The sequence below is a fragment of the Gracilinanus agilis genome, chromosome 2, assembly GCF_016433145.1.
Source record: "Gracilinanus agilis isolate LMUSP501 chromosome 2, AgileGrace, whole genome shotgun sequence".
Taxonomy (NCBI): domain Eukaryota; kingdom Metazoa; phylum Chordata; class Mammalia; order Didelphimorphia; family Didelphidae; genus Gracilinanus; species Gracilinanus agilis.
Window position 1 is genome coordinate 473,449,990 of NC_058131.1, and position 17,147 is coordinate 473,467,136.

Below are 17,147 nucleotides of genomic sequence, written 5' to 3' on the forward strand. Positions count from 1 at the left end.
GCCACCAGGCTCTTAGGAGTATATGATACAACTCGGTATTCTATAATATCCTTTAAAAAATGTTTAAAAAGTCCAAGTTACATCCTTAATTTCACTTTACTGAAGAACTACAAATTCAATTTATTCTTTTTTTTGCACATAGCTAATGTATTTGTTTCTCTTGGATAAGAATATTCATTATATTACATATTTATAACAAAATATAACCTAAGTTTATTGATACAAAGAAAGCACATTGTACCACCCCCTAATAACTGAGTTATATAACTATGCTTTTAAAACCCACAATCCCATCATTATTCAAACTTGCTCTTATTTTGGAGTATCTGAAGTAACTTTTACCATCTCACTGTGTCTACAGCATAGCAAAAAGAACTATGTGAAGTACTGTGTGTAACACACCAGAATATTTGTATATCTACATTTCTGAAGAAAAACTATTAATACTATCTGTTAGATGTAATATTTTTAAAGGTTCCTAAAAAATACAGCTCCTGTTTTCAATAAAATCTTTTAAAAGTCAAACTTTTCCCATCATTTCCAGTAAAAAAATTAAAATAAGGCAGTACAAGGAACAACAACTTAATTTTCCAATAATAATAATAATAACTCGCAATAAAAAGACCACTTATACAATTGTAAAAATAATAACAGTATAATACTCATACATTCACTAACAAGATAATAGTTCCAAGAAGCTTGGAGGCAAAGATCACTCCCATATCCCTCTGACACTAGCTCCCTCGATTAAAAAATTCAGATGAAAAACACTGGGGATTAGGGATAGTGCTGCCAATAATTTAAAACTTCTATTTATAATTTAATAATTCTGAAAGTCATCAACTGAACCATCATGAGTTAGAGAAAATCCTTACACATAATGATCAGCATCCTAATACATGAGCATGGAACCACCTCTAAAGATGTTAGAAAAAAATGTACTTAATTACTAAGCTATTTATTCATAATTTTATTTTGATAATGGTATTTCATTCTTGTGTTCTAAGGTCATTGTTCAGTACCTTTTGTGCTTCATTGATTCATTCATTGTCAATTGAGTAAATTGAGTACTATTGGTTATTTCAAGGAATTCATTATCAATCCATACTTTGATTTTTTAAGCATTATTGGACAGTCACTCTCTGCCTCCCTCCTAAATCAATCATTTGTTTCTTTACAGGAAGTTGTTCACTTATTGTTATGATTTAGATCAAGAAGGGGCCTTAAGGAGAATCTACCTAAATAACACAATATTATTATTCTATTAATCTAATGATATAAAATTTCTACAAGATAGAAATGGCAAAATAATATTAGAGAATATCACTGATGCCATATTTAGAATTAGTTGAATTTTTTCAAAGAATTTGGAACCTTGGATTTAGAAATCTAGGTTATTTTGGCATGGAAACCACCTCTGCGGACAATTATACATGATCTTGCCTTACGACTATAAATGGAAATAGTTGATAAAATTATTTTTCTACTTCTATACAGTGGTACCTGAGGTATTTCCAATTCTTCAAACTCCTTTCAACGACCACCCAAAAAATGGGTCACAAACCACTAGAATAATTTGATACTATTAATGCTACTCATAATATTCGATGTATTCATTAAGAACTTACAATAGGGGCAGCTAGGTGAATAGAGTCAGTCTGGATATGAGAGATCCTGGGTTCAAAGCTGGCCTCAGACACTTCCTAGCTGTGTGACTCTGAACAAGTCATTCAACCCCAATTGCCTAATCCTTACTGCTAAACAAGACAGAAGTTAGGGGGTTTTTGAGGTTTTTTTTTAAGAGCTTATAATAAAATTTTTTAAAAGAGCCTATAATAACTATCATTGCTTTTGCGGGAAATTAAAATTTACATTATGTTTTTGCAATTATAAAATGTTAAAACTTTTTTCTGCCCACAATTATATAAACTATAAATATAAAATTATGGAACTCTTAGTTAGAAAACAATTATAAATATTTTATGTGGGACATTTTTGTAGGAATTAAAAGAAGTAGTCAAGTAAGACCTCATATGCTTATTATCTACAAGACTTCACAGAGGGAAAAATATATTAATAACATTTCTGACCTAGAAGAAAAGCTAATATAATGAGAATAAGAAATTGAAAAGGAATGTCACATGGAGTTCCACAGTGGATCCTCCATTCTCAAGCACTAATCTAGAATAAATTTTAAATAATTAACTTCAATATAGTTCATTAGAAAAGGAAGGGGAAAAATTGTAGAGGAAGTATTCTAACACTACCCTCTTGGGTTCTAGGTTTAGCTACTAATCAATCCATCAACCAATTTTTTCTCATATAAATCCTAATCCCAGATCCACCAAGAAGAATACAACCAACCTAGTAAATGTTTGGCACTTACTACATATTATATATGTCCATATAAACTATATGGCACTTTCTTGTAAGCAAGAAAAAAATCTCATATTTATCAAACTCTTTTTCCAAAAATGCCTAAGAAAGATATTTGCATTTTATGTCTTTTTAACCTAATTTTCTTCATGTACACACAGAGTTTAAGATAACACTAAGATTTCAAATACGGGAGACTAGGTGAAGAGAACAAATAAAAAAAGGCAGTAGCAATGATATAACAAATATTATCTATTTGAAGTCACAGAACCTGGGTTCTACTATTAACTACTTGCTTAACTCTAGTCAAATCCCCTTTTCTCATTAAAACTCAGGATCTTCATCCATAAAATAAGAGGTGCAAAGAATAACTGTACAATTTGCGATTTTGTCCATAATGTACAAAAGGCAATGAATAATGGACTTAGAGCACAAGAATGAAATACCATTAACAAAACAAAATTATGAATAAGCAGATCAATAAATAGGTATTTTTTCTCTGACTTTTTAGAGGTTGTTCTATGCTCAATGATTAGAAATGCTGATCACAATATATAAGGGTTTTATCTCACTTACTTTGGTTCAGTAGACAGCTTTCAAAACATATGGATGAATTCTATATTCTTTCTGGATAAATCAATTCCCAAACATAACAGTAGTAGAATTCTAAAACAGTTTTAGTGAATAAACTTAAGAAGTAAGCATTGGGATTAGAAATGTTTTACCCTTCTTTTGTAGTCTGCAACTGTTACTCTTTCTACTTTTATCTATTTCATTAATTTGACAGTTTCTCCTTTCTGCGTATTTCCCCAAGTAAAAAAACTTCAATAATATGTGAACATCTTAAAAGCTGCTAAAGGACTAAAGGCAGGGTAACGGGAAAACAAGAACTCTAGCTTTACTGCCATTGTAAGAGATGAATTTATAATAAAAATTAAAAAATGTAAGCTACAGTTCACACTTTTTTATTACAAAGCTACTCAAATCATACAACTTGATGAAATGATACTACAGGAAAAATCATATATTATTTAGACTAAGATACTTCAAAATACTTAACAATCCCACTGGTTTTAAAAGCAGAAGACATCAGCCCTACCATTTAATACTGTGTTATGTGGGATAAGTCGTTTAGTATCTCTGGGATCAATTTCCTCATCTGTAAAATGATAAGGCTAGAAGAAAAAGATGAGAAAATAAATCACCTTTACCTTTCTTTGCAGAGATAAAGGACTACAGATAACAAGTATTGCATATATACTTTTAGGCTGAAAGGAGTGTAAAGAATATTCAAGGAAGACTAGCATTCTACAATAAGAGTTTGCCAAGCCATTTTCAGGGTTGCTACACCTTTCATCCTACTCTCACCTGTGCCTCCAAAAAGATCTAGTATGCATAGTAGTCATACTAAAACCATCTAAGGAGATGAGTTAAACCAGGTTGAGAGTAACGAAATGGCCTCAAAACTGCCAGTGAGTTAAGCTAGTGTCTACGACCTCAAGCAAGTGAAGGCATCTCCCAGTGGAATTGGAGGATGAGAACAATTTGTTCCAACAGCCATGAAGCAGTGCTGAAGTAGGCTCTATGGAGTGCTTAGACTAGAGCTTCGTCAGACATTGAAGATGCCAACATTATCCCCTGCCTCCCAAGCCACAGTGACAATCATCTTGACTTTTGTCTTGCCACTGGACTTCAATGGCTCTGGAAGAGAGTTAAGGCTGATGATTCTGTGCAACTCTACCTCACTTAAAACCAATTCACTCACAAGTCAAGACTCCCCATTAACATTGGTCCTCTTCACCAACAACAATAATATCCTTTCAGATTCGGTTGATATACTAAGTAGTATTTTTCACTGTTACAGGGAGGGGCTTATTAGGCAAGGTTATATCCTTGACAAGACAGTAAAAAAAAACAGAAAAGATAACAATATTTTCTTTAATATATAGGAGGTAGGGCTAAATGATTGCTAAAATCTTTTCTAGTTCATGACCCTAATAATGAATATTTTTACCATTCTCTCCTCTCCTAAAGAAAACCATAATAATAAGGTAGGTTGTTTTTTTTTAGTTACTTGCTCTTATCCTATAGTAAAATAATGGTAGCCCCGAACCATAAAATTGACCAATCATACCTGAGTGGGATTTATTAATACAAAGGTCTAGCATAATACCTAAAATTTTAACCAGAAAACAAGGTCCAAGATAAGAAACAGGAGAAAAAAGAATTCATTTCATGGATAAAGTAGGATATGGCCAATCTATTTTATATGGTGATACTATATACTATTTATATGATGGTGATCATGCAAAATAAAAACCTTCTGTGACATTCAACAAAAAAGGAAGGGAAAGGCAAGGGATTCCACATTTATAAAGCATCTCAGACAGTGTGCCAATATTTTTTTGAATATTATCACATTTAGTTCTCAACAACTCTATAAAGGAGGTGCTATTATCCCCATTTTAGAGGTGAGGAAACTGAAACAAAAGTTAAATGACTCCCCTGAGGTTACACAACTTCCCAACTTCAAGCCTAGTGCTCTATTCACTATGCCACTAAGGCATAGGATCTGAACACCATGTCTAATACCTGCTACCTGTGTGATCCTAGGCAAATCATTTGACTTTACAGGGCCCGTTTCCTCATGTGTAAAATCAAAGGCTTGGGCTTATGAGGCCCCTTTTAGTGCCAGTAGTATGATCATATAAATATACTATGGAAAAATGAGTTGGAAATTTTTAGGGAAAAATAATAATTAGGGAATCACTTTAGGTTTTCAATAAGGTAAGCTGTGATAATAAACTGAGTACTTTCAATACATTTAATTTAATGATCAATTCTTTGAGGACATTACACAAAGCATATGAAAACAGTTTCTCATTTCCCAATTTAAATTTAAAACACAGTAATAGTAGAAATAACCAAATCAAAGAGACCACAAATCTGTGAAAGTATCCAAAGATGTTGAACATCAAGATTAATAAAATGGTACATTCTATAAAAAAGTATTTAGCTTAACTCTTACCTTCCATCTCAGAATCAATACAGAGTATTAATTCCAAGGCAGAAGAGCAGTAAGAGTTAGGGAATGAAGGTTAAGTGACTTGTCCAGGGTCACACAGATAGAAAGTATCTGAGATCACATTTGAACCCAGGACCTCCCATTTCTAGACCCAGCTCTCAACCCACTGAGCCACTTAGCTGCCCCCCTTTAGCTTAAATTCTTAAATTAAACTTTCTTTTCTCCTAAATTCAACTAATATTTAGAATTTAATAGATTATCTTTGACTCTGGCAGCACAAAGTACATGTTCAATATAACCTACATCCATTATCAGCATTCCAGACTAGCAAAAAAATATAACACCCTCTCCATGTTACACCACCAATGGGCACTATCAGACTGGGTCTAAGCATGGCTATCTCCAGTTTTAAGAAAAACTTAATGTCTATGCACTTCTAGAACTATAGTCCAAGAGCCCCTACTAGAGTGCTCCCCGTTTACAAAGTAACCTTAGATTGCTTAATAAAAAAGTAGCTATGAAACATTCCCCCAATAAACAGTAGTGAAGGGCACCTGTAATAATCATGTGACAAAGTCAACTCACAACTTTTGGTACCACAGGGCCTCAGTGTCCTTTCCCTTTGCATACTATCCTTTTAATGAATGGGCTTGCTCAGCTGGTCTGACTCATTCTACATCATAGTATCTCTGCTGAGTATATCATTCTGCTATACTCCCTAAGCTTTTCCCTCACAAGGCAGCTAAAGTTTCTATGACTTTCAATTTCAGGTTCAGCTGCAATCCTAAACTGGCATAGTGTTGTGCTCTTTTAGAATGACTGGCCTATATAGGGCAGTGAGATGGCTCAGTGGATAGAGTCTTAGTATACTTTTTTTTTAAACTCTTATCTTTCAACTTAGAATCAATACTGTGTAATTAGTATTTGCTCCCCAGAACTCTCTTTCCCAGCTTCCCATGTTCCTTCTCACATTATGTGCTAATGTAGGGAGGATATAAGTTTTGTGTAGCTCTGCCCCTCACACTCTTTTCACCTGATCATGGCTGGGAAAGGGGGCTTTATGCCAGCAAGGAGAATCTATACACATGGGTTTACTTTTTGTTAGATAATTAGGTTTGAACTTCTATTTCTTTTAGTTTCTTTTCTTTCTACTTCAAGTAATTATAAACCTTATAAAAATATAATACTTGGAGTTATTGGATATTAATTTAAATCTACAATACTATATATTGGTTCCAAGGCTAAAGAGTGGTAAGATCTAGGCAATGGAGGTTAAGTGAGGTCACACAACTAGGAAGTATTTGAGGCTAGATTTGAACCCAAGGACCTCCCACTTCTAGGCCTGGCTCTCAATCCACTGAAGCCACCTAGCTGGCCTAAGATGGAAGGTAAGGATTTAAAAAAAAAAACATGGCCTAGGATTTACAGAAGTCTCTTCAGTATACTCCCTAGTTGTGAGGCTTGTCATCTCCTAGGCAGACAGTAAAAGAGCAGATTTATACACTTCTAAGTAGATCTCTTTTTGCTGTAGACCTCTCACCAAACTCATAGTGACTATCCAGAACATTTCCAAAATCTGTATCTCACCAGGCTAGGTAATAACCAGAAAATAGTCATTTGCTCTAGGTTCTAAGTTCCCCAAGTACAGTATTTGTTTTGTTTTCCAGTTTGGGATTTAGTTTTTATTTTGTTTTGCTTTTTAATGTTCTGCTACTAGTTTGTGAAAATGAAAAGATGGTGAAATGGTAAAAATCTAATCTATGCCAAAAGAGCAAGCTCATAGTCTCTCCTAGCATTTTCATCTGCAAATGGGCAACTCAAAGAAAGCTTCATGTCCTTTATCAGATGTAGAATGATCACTCACATCTGAAATGAGGCTCACCCATTACTAACTGGAAAGACAATTTGAAGAGGGTATAGGTCAAATGCAGTCAAAAAGAGACAGACTTTTATGTCCCTAACATCTCTCTAATTTGCCCTTGAGACCCAGAAATTTGTCAATTCAATTAATAGGCACAGAGATTCAGTTTGTATAAGGAAATGATTGTTGATTGAATTTATTACTTTTTTTAAATCTCTACTTTAAAAAAAATAAATCTCCACTTTTTTCAGTGCATACTAACTTTTGGCATAGTGATTTTTTAAATATCAGATGATCTGGATGGATCGTCTTTATTCCTATCAGTTTCCAGCTACCAATTTTTAACCACCCAATTTGGCATAAGGAAAATGGCTCAAAAATCACAAAAATTACAAAATTTTGAATAATTTAAAAAGTCATAAGGAGTTGATGTCATAACTAAAATACATGATACAAAAAGGACAATGATCTTTTCCATGAGGTCCATCTATTATAGCAGTGATTCCCAAAGTAGGCGCTACGGCCCCCTGGTGGGTGCGGTGATCCAGGAAAGCAGTGATGGCAACAGGTGCATTTATCTTTCCTATTAATTGCTATTAAAATTTTTAAAAAATTAATTTCCAGGGGGCTAAGTAATATTTTTTCTGGAAAGGGGGTGGTAGGCCAAAAAAGTTTGGGAACCAAGTTTGTACAGTTTGATGTTCTGATTTCAAAGTGGAATGACAAAAATTTAATTAATTTTGATTCTTTGAATGAACTACATTATAACCCTGAAATAACATTGTAACAAAATTCTAGATCCCAATATTTCCTTGCTTTATATAGCACTTTAAAACATCATCCCGTAAAATAGAATGTAATGGACTTCTGTACTAGCAGCAATGCAATAATCCAGGTCAATTCTGAGGGATTTATGGACATTCAGAGGAAGAACTACAGGAGTGGAAACAGAAGAAAAGCAACTGTTTGAATACATGGGTTGAGGTGGACATGATTGGAGATGTAGACTCGAAACTACCATATCAATGCAACTATCAACAATTTGAAAATAGGTCTTGATCGATGACACATGTTAAAACCAGTGGAAATGTGCATCAGCTATTGGGGGGGGAGGGGTCAGGGGGTGAAAGGGAAATTAAGAACATGAATCATGTAACCATGATAACTTTTCTAAAAAATAAAAAATTATTTAAAAAAAAAGAGACAAAAATCTTCTGACACATAAAAAATAAAATAAAACAAAACATCATCCCCTAACCCCTAAGTATTCTATTTTATTCTCCTTATGATCCTGCTGAGAAATCTATGCTGACTGATTTGTCCAAAGCCCATATGACAGCTTATCCTGATTTCTAGTTAGATGGCCAAGAAAAATCTCTTAAGAGACTACAGAGTGGTCCAGAGGTTTATCTCAATGGAAGTTCTAGTTTCTACCAAGGTATAAATTTCACTGAGACACCAAACAAAGGAACTGTGAATAACTTTACCAATTAAAGTAAATCATGCCACTGAAACTGACTTAAGTAATGGTTGAAGATTTTCCATTAGCCTGGACCGTGTAAAGAATAATATATTCCATATGAATAAATAATACTATCACATACAGATGTGTATTATGACTTGCCCTCCCCCTAATGAATAGTTTCTAGTAGAATTTCTAAGAGACCTATTCATCAAGTCAAACACTTAAGCACTTTCCCCCAATTATCCTTTGTATATACAACTATAAATTTAAAAAATATAGTTTGCTCTTTCTCCCCTTCAAGTATTTAAAAATACAGTGGGGAAAAAAATTCATAGCTTGACAAACTGTAATATAAATTATGATTTCATCTCTCTTGTAATTCACACAACAGAACCAAAAGAACATTTGCTTGTTCATTTAAATCAACTGTTTTTTCCAAATGTGTTTTTAAAATCTCTAGGCCAAAAGTCCTGTTAGCATCCACAGAAAAAAGAGAAAAAAAACATTTCCCTACACAAAGAAACCCAATCATTTCCAAGTCCTGCCCATGAAAAGACACGCTAGGCTTTTAAAAAGGGAAACAGATGAGTAAAGTAGCACATAGGGTTAAGGCAAGAATAAACAAGGGAGTAATATTTTAAATTTGTCATGTCATCTTTTCTAGGAATCTAAATGCATTGTAGCTATTGACTAAGATACCATCAGATTATGGAAAATTAGTAGTTAGATTTTCAGATCTTTGAAAGTTAAATTTTCTTTTTAAGTAATTCATGAAAAATAAAAAGGAATGGTATGAACACAATAGTAATAAAATATCAAAAGGCAACTACCACCACTCATCCAAAAGAGGTTGGGCTTCTAACTATCTCAGTGCTCCGCTCCCCAAAGCAAATTGGAAAAAGCTTCTGAGCTCTTTCAGAAAGTACTCATTGGATTCCTTGGGACTTCATTTAAACCTTCAGTGGTGGCAGCTAGGTGACTAAGGGAATAGATTTATGTTCCTGCATTCAAATCTGGTTTGACACTTATTAGCTATGTGAGACACCAGCCAACTCATTTAACTTGGTGTGCCTCAGTTTCCTTATCTGTAAAACAAAGCAAATATCAAACTTTGCCATATCTTTGCCAAGAAAACTTCAGTAGGTTAACAGTCTCACACAACTTAACAACAAAAGCATATTACATTCAATTCTTAAAAATTACAGCTTCCCAGTTTATTGCAAATTAGAAGCCAAGACTGAAATGACAGGTGACATCAAGAAGACAAAACTTTACATTTACCAATGCAAATTATAATACTATAGAATGAAATGATGTATGCTCATAATTGCATATGTGGTCATGGAGGAAAAGTTAAATAATGTTGTTCATATTCTTGAGAGATAAGAGTTGACTTAGTGACTAAGGCTAGGGAAAGCAGGAGTGGTCAACAGTGGTGATGCCTTGGGTCTGGACACTAGGGTTAAGGGTAGCATTAACATTAGTCAACATATTTAAGGAAGAATAAAGAATAAATGAACACTTTAAAATAATAATATAGTTTTGTATCTAAGAAAACTGGGGCAGTCAAGTCAAAAATATATTTGCAAGAGACTTCAACAAGCCAGACAGTGCTTAATCTCTGAGGATACAAAGAAAGGCAAAAAGAGCCTTTCTGGACTGGAAAATGACTAAATATGAGATTTCAGATGAGATTTGAAAGAACTCAGGGAAGCCAAAAAAGGGGGTTAAAGAAGGAGAAAATTCTAACTACCAAGGACATCCAGAGAAAATCCACAAAGTTAAAAATGGAACATATCCTAGTACTGGCAAGGAGGCTAGTGTCACTAAATAGAATACATGAAGGGAAGAAAGGCATAAGAGTGAAAAGGTAAAAAGGGGGCTAGGTTATTAAAAACTATAAAAGTTAAACAGAGGATATTATATTTGAGTCTGACTATAATAGGGAGTCATTAGAGTTTATTAAATAGGGATGAAAGCCTACTGTATTTGTGGGGGAATCTTTAATAAGATCAGTTTGCTAGCTGAGTAGAGAATGGACTGGAGTAGGAGAAGAGGGAGAAAACTGAGGCAAGAAGAGCAACCAAAATGCTATTTTAAACAGACCAAGAATGAGATAAGATGAGGGTCTGCACCAAAGTGGTTGCAGTACAGAAGACAGAAGGGGGCTTATAGCAGATAGTAATAAAGGTAGAAAGAAGAGGATTCAGAAATGTATTGCATATAAGAGATGAGAGTGAGGTATTGAGCGGATACCTAGGTAGCTAGGCCGAGTGAATGAAGGGATGGTGGTATCCTGCAAAGTAAAAGAAAAGTTAGGAAAAGAAAAGTGTATAGAAGATAAGATCCAAACTTTTTGGGGAAAAAAGCTTTTTTAAAAATTAAGTTTAAAGGTTTGGGGAGCAGAAGAGGTAAATTCAGCTATCTATAAGTCATTTCTATAGGACACAAGTTTCTCTAACAATGAATATAACCTAATGCAATTTAAAAAAAAAAGTCAACTTTATAAAAAAAATGAGAAAATTTTGAGTTCACTGAAGTTAGTTTCATGGTAAGTGGTTTAGAATAAGCAACTCCACTTTGCTTCTCAATTTTCTTATTTAACCCTTTGCAGTCTGGCTTCTAACCTCACCTTTCCAAAGAAATTCAAAGATCTTTTCTCAGGCTTCATTATGCATGGAGGATAACCTCTTTTATGCCTTTGACCCCCTACTTTCATGACACTTCCCTCCTGGTTCTCTTCCTACCTGTCTGGTTACTCCTCAGTACCCTTAGCTAGATCTTCATCAAGGTCATGCCCACTAACCAAAGATGTCTCGCAAGGGCTCTGTCTTGGGTTTTTTTCTCTTCTCCCTCTATACTATTTCACTTGGTGATTTAACTAACCAATCGATTACTATCTCTATGCAAATGACTCTCAAAATTACTTTTCCAACCCTAAACTCTTTCCATACCTCCTTTAAGACATCCCCAAACAGATCTTAAACTCAAGATTCCAAAACTAAATTACTGCTTCCTTCCATCAAACATTCTCCTGAACTTCTTTAATATAGTCCAGGGTGCCAATAACCTCCCAGTCACTCAGACTCCCAACCTAGAATGTCATCCTCAATTTCTCCATTCACACTGAATATCCAATCAACAGTCTGAGACTCTTTATACCTTCATTTACTCATGTCCCCTTTTCCGAACTGTTACTACCTTAATGCAAGCCTTCATCAACTGACGCCAGGCCTTTTACAATAAATCGGATCTCCTTGCTTCAATTTTCTCCTCTCCCCAATGCACCTTCCACTCAGTTGTCAAACTGATTTTCCCCAAGTGCAGATCTTACCGCTACTTAGTAAATGGTTCTCTATTTGCCCATAGGATCAAATATAAACTCCTGTTTTTTTAAAGCCTTTCTTAATCTGGTCCCCTCCTGCCTTTCTAGCCTTGTTACATATTACTACCCTCCACAAATTCTCTGATCCATTAACATTGATCTCCTTGCTGTTTCTCCTACAAGACACTCCATGTTTGGCATTCCTGCATTTTCACTGGTTATCTCTCATGCCTAAAATGCTCTTCTTCTCATCTCTTCCCAGGTTTCAGTTAAAATCCTACCTTTTTCAATACCCCTTTCCTGGTCCTTCTTAATTTAGTGCCTTCTGGTTGGAATTATCTCAAATTTATTTTGTTTATTTATCCTAAATTTTTAATAGCATTTTGCCCCCTCCCATTAGAATTGTGAGCTCCTTGTGAGAAAAAACAGGGTTTTTTTTGTTTGTTTGTTTAGTTGGAGGGGGTCTTTCCTTATGTCCAGAGGTTATCACAATGCATAGTATATAGTATGCGTTTTATAAATGCTAGCTAACCAATTAACTATAGTAGAATTTACATGGATGCATTCATTTCCTAACAACATTCAGAGCCAAAAAAAAAAGGAATGAATTCATAAAGAAATAAGAAATGAATACATAAGTCTACCCTAGGACAATAGTTGACTCAATACTTCAACCAACTTTAGAATATTCATTAATTTCAAAGGTCAGAAGTTAAAATTATTCTACTTTCAACCGCAATCGAGATGGGAGGAGGGAGGGGGGAACTATTGGCAAATGAGTGGTGGAGGCCTGAGACCCAAGCTAACAAACAGAATTAGAGAGATGCTTAAAAAATCATGGAATGAGCCCCAAAAAGTTTTTTAAAAAATTACTTTTTTTTTGTTCAATTCAACTCATTACATGCTCCATACCACAATATATCTATTTACCTGGCCATCCAATTTCTAAATTTCTTAAAACTTTCCACATTGTATCCCAACTAGATACAGTCAAACTCAAAAGTTAATCTCAACTACCACTTATGCTTAACTCAAACTCTTATAACTCTATAACTTATAAACCAGCAGTTCTGGTTTAACCTAAAAGTTGTTAGGAACCAGGTTTCCCCTTTCTTTCACTAGAAATTATGAGTCTAAAATTATAACAGTCTTGTCCTTAACAAAAATTAAAATTACTCTTGCAAAGGGCTCTTACAGTTTTTTCTGGTCCCACTTTTTCCGTTACAATTATATTTTCCTTCACAAGAGATTAATGTAGAGAGAGGAGGAATTATATCCTATTATTATTAAATAAGGCATTTTTATTTTCGATTTTTCTGAGCCAGTTTTGCTTTTTTCACTGAGATTTCTCTAGGATAGAGAAAAAAAATTGGCCTACAAAAAAGATCTCAAGAAGATTCCTCCACCCCGAAGGCTCCCCCAGCACAGACTGCATTTATTTAAAGAGGTCAGATTTTCAAAGGCTTCACAGCGTTGGGGAGGGAGGGGAGATTAAGAAGAAGGAGAAAAGGGGGGCGCGGGAAAAACTTGGGCTCGGGGACTGCTCTTCTCCGGGAAGTCTCCATAGGAAAGAAGTGGGGCGAGACCGGCAGCATGGCAGCAGCGTGGCCGGCTCTGCTCAGGGAGGGAGGAGCGCCTGCTTCCTTGGCCACAGGCGATAATCCCCCCCTTCCCTCCGAGAGGCCTCAGGCCGGGCTAAAAATAGGTGCCTTGGTCAGTCACCCCAACACCCTTTTCGGAGTAGCCTCGGACACTCCCGGGATGCCCCGGGAAGAGACGCAGCAGACCCGTTGGGCAGTCCGGGACGACTTCGAGAGACCTTCTTCCTTCCCGGGTTTCTTGCCCTGGGACTAAGCGCGTTAGAAGCGGGAAGGACAGAGGATGGAGCCACTGCCCCCCACCCCACCTCCGGTCCCTCTTCCCGGGCCGGGCCGCGTCGCCTGGGCCTCTGCCCGCCGCAGCGTACCGGGAGAAGGCCGGGAGGGGCTGGTGGCCCAAGGCCTAGAGCCCGCTAAGGCGGGCAGGCCCGGCCGGGCCGCACCTCGGGAGGAATCCCCGCGGTCGCACCCCATTCTCGGCCTGACCTGGCCCGGCCGTAGCCTCGCACACTCGTTCCCTCCCCCCGGGCCGGCGGCTGCCGAGACTCCTGCCCGGCCTTTTTCCTGCCCTACTTCTCTTCCTCACCGTGCGCGTCCGCCGCGGGACCGGTGAAGGGGGAGAGGGGCGGAGGCTGGAGGAGCCGAGGTTGGTCCCAAAGCTCGTGAACGGTGGGGGAAGCCCTGTCCCGCCGCGTAGCCGCCGCCGCCGTCACTCAGGTGCCAGTGTCGCCGCCCGGCAGGAAGGGAACAGAGATTGGGAGGCGGAGGAAGCCGCAGCACGTCCCGGGCGTCTGGACAGCGGATACCCGGAGACCAGCCCCTTAAAGGCACAGGCGCTCAACCCCACCCTCAGACGGCCCCGCCCCCGTCTCGCCCCACCCCACCCAGCCCCGCCCCCGTCTTGCCCCAGCCGCAGGGCCGGAGATTGGCTCTCTTACTTTTCTTCGGTGAATTCTGCGCGGTATAGAATCTCTGGTGCTCTGCCTAGCCAAAACCCGCCTGGAGCTATAATTCAGGTGCTTTGTTCCGCGAGTGGACAGAGGAAATGCCTTACTTGGGAGTGATCCAATACCACCTACGCTGTGAACCTTGAAGGAAGACATTGACGGATGTCACTTCACCTAAGAGCAAAAAATGCAACCATGACGACCAATGAATAAATCTTTATTAAGCGCCTACTGTATATCAGGTGCTGTGCTAAGCGCTGGAGTTGCAAAAGGAGGCAAAAGACAGTCTGCCTTCAAGGAATTTACAATCTAATGAGGGAGAGAACGTGCTGACAAAATGGTACCATTTATACACAGGTTAAATAGGAAATGGTTAACAAAGGAAAATCAATAGAATTAAGAGGATTTGAGGAAGACTTCCATTAAAAGACAGGATTTTAGTTTGGATTTAAAGGAAGCCAGGGAGGTCAGATGATTATAAAAATAATAATAGCATTCATATAGTGCTTTAAGGTTTGCAAAGTGCTTTACATATTCTCCCTTAATCTTCAACTATAATCTTATGAATTAGGGGGCAGCAGTGGATTGAGAGCCAAGCCTAGAGATGGGAGGTTTTAGGTTCAAAGCTGGCCTCCAATACTTCCTAGCTGTGTGACCCTGGGCAAGTCACTTAACCCCCATTGACTAGCCCTTACCATTCTTCTGTTTTGGAACCAATATAATATTGATTCTAAGGCAGAAGGTAAGAGGTTTGTTTGTTTGTTTTAATTCTATGAATTAGGTGCTTGTATTATCCCTGTTTTACTGATTAGGAAACTGGCTGTAAGGGATTAAGGATTTGCTCAGGATCACTTAAAAGTACATGAGGCAGTATTTGAACTCAAGCCTTCCTGATACCAAGCCAGTATTCCATCCACGTTGTCACCTAGCTACACACATCACCACTTCTTCATTCCTTTTTTTAGATTTTCCTTCCCTTGACTTTACTGGGACAGAAAAGAAATTCTCAACAGACAGATAAAAATGTGAGGAAATATGGTAAAGCCTTTTATTTCCTAGCAAGTGGCCATTCATGGAAACAGCACCACTTAAAGAACTAGAAGCTTCAATTAAAGGCATTAGCTCAAATCCCAAAATTGTTTGCTCCTCAAGCAAATTAAATTGATGATTCTAAAAGTAATAATAGTTAACGTATATAGCACTTGAAGGTTTTCAAGCAACTTAAAATTTTGTTTTATCCTCACAACAATTCTGTGAAGTAGGTCCTACTATTATTCCCATTTTACAGATGAGGGAACTGAGACAGACTGAGGTTAAGTGACTTGCCTAGGGTCACATAGCTAATTAGTGTTTGAGGCCCACTTTAAAGTTGAGTTTGAAGTCTAATGTTCAGCCTCCATTAGGCCACCTTGATGTTGTTCAATCTTGTCTGACTCTTCTTGGCATTGTCTTAGCAAAGGTACTGGAGTGATTTGCTATGTCCTTCTCCAGGTCATTTTACAGATGAGGAAACTGAGGCAAAAAGGTTAAGTAACTTGCCCATGGTCACTCAGGCTAGTGTCTGAGGACATATTTGAACTCAGGAACATGAATCCTACTGACTTCAGATCTGGCACTCTATCCACTATGCCACCAACCTATCCAACTTTCCCCCTACCTGCCATAATTCTAGCATTTAGAACTTGTGGGGCCAAGGACATAAAGCACTCCACCATACCAACAATATGAATCTGTTATGACCACAGAAATGCTCAATACATTGTGCCATGACAAAGACTTCAAACAGTATTCAGTAACTTTATTTATATAACTATATTCTTACTCCCCCCAGAGATTGAGACTTCAACCTCATTAAAATATAAAGCAACATGTAATACTGCTAAATAGGCATTGTTACATTGTGTCTTGGTTTTACACTCTCCCCTCAGTGCCCATGTTTTCTGGCTAGGTAGGACAGATCTTAGTTGGGCTTCTCTTCTTTTCACTGTTCAGCTTCTCAGATTCAGAAATTCTTCCCATTGTCATTAAGCTTGAACCAGAAGTGCTAGGATCTCTGACCTCTCAAATTCATTGAATCATGTCTAAGCCTGAACACATCCAACTAAAGGTCAACATTTGGTCACTTATACTCAAGAAAATAAGCAAAATATAAGAATCTCAATTGTACAGAGGCAAGATATGTATGTTAACTGCTATGTGTTCTGTTTATTTCATTGGGTAAGATTGCTCTATTTCCATCTAAGGCAATTAAATCAGTTTATTCCCATTTCTTTTATTTTGCTGTAAATAAATAACTTTTTTTCAATCTAATTTAAATCTAATATAGGTGTATCAGAGCATTGAACCAAATGCCAGTGGAATGTTGTAGTATAAGTTAAATTGTTACCTACTTCTAATCCTGGAAGAAATCAAAAAAACCTTTAGGAACCTTGGTTCTAGAGTCCCTTTTCAGTTTCAGAGTTCAGATTCAAACTTCCAGATTCAAGTATCAACTGACCAAAAAGATTTATTGAATTAGAAACTTAGAACATTCCTTGAATACAATAACAA

The 17,147-nt window shown here is 37.0% G+C and overlaps 1 protein-coding gene across 5 annotated transcripts in view; it reads right to left on the reverse strand.

Moving 5' to 3' along the window:
* The window catches only part of KTN1 (kinectin 1), a 182,434-nt gene extending 168,003 nt beyond the window's left edge, over positions 1-14,431 (reverse strand). For all 5 annotated transcript variants that reach the window (XM_044664899.1, XM_044664902.1, XM_044664901.1 and 2 more), the window contains exon 1: positions 14,237-14,431. The gene's annotated coding sequence lies outside the window, so the exon portion shown is untranslated. The remainder of the gene's footprint in view (positions 1-14,236) is intronic.
* Between the last annotated feature and the right edge of the window lie 2,716 nt (positions 14,432-17,147).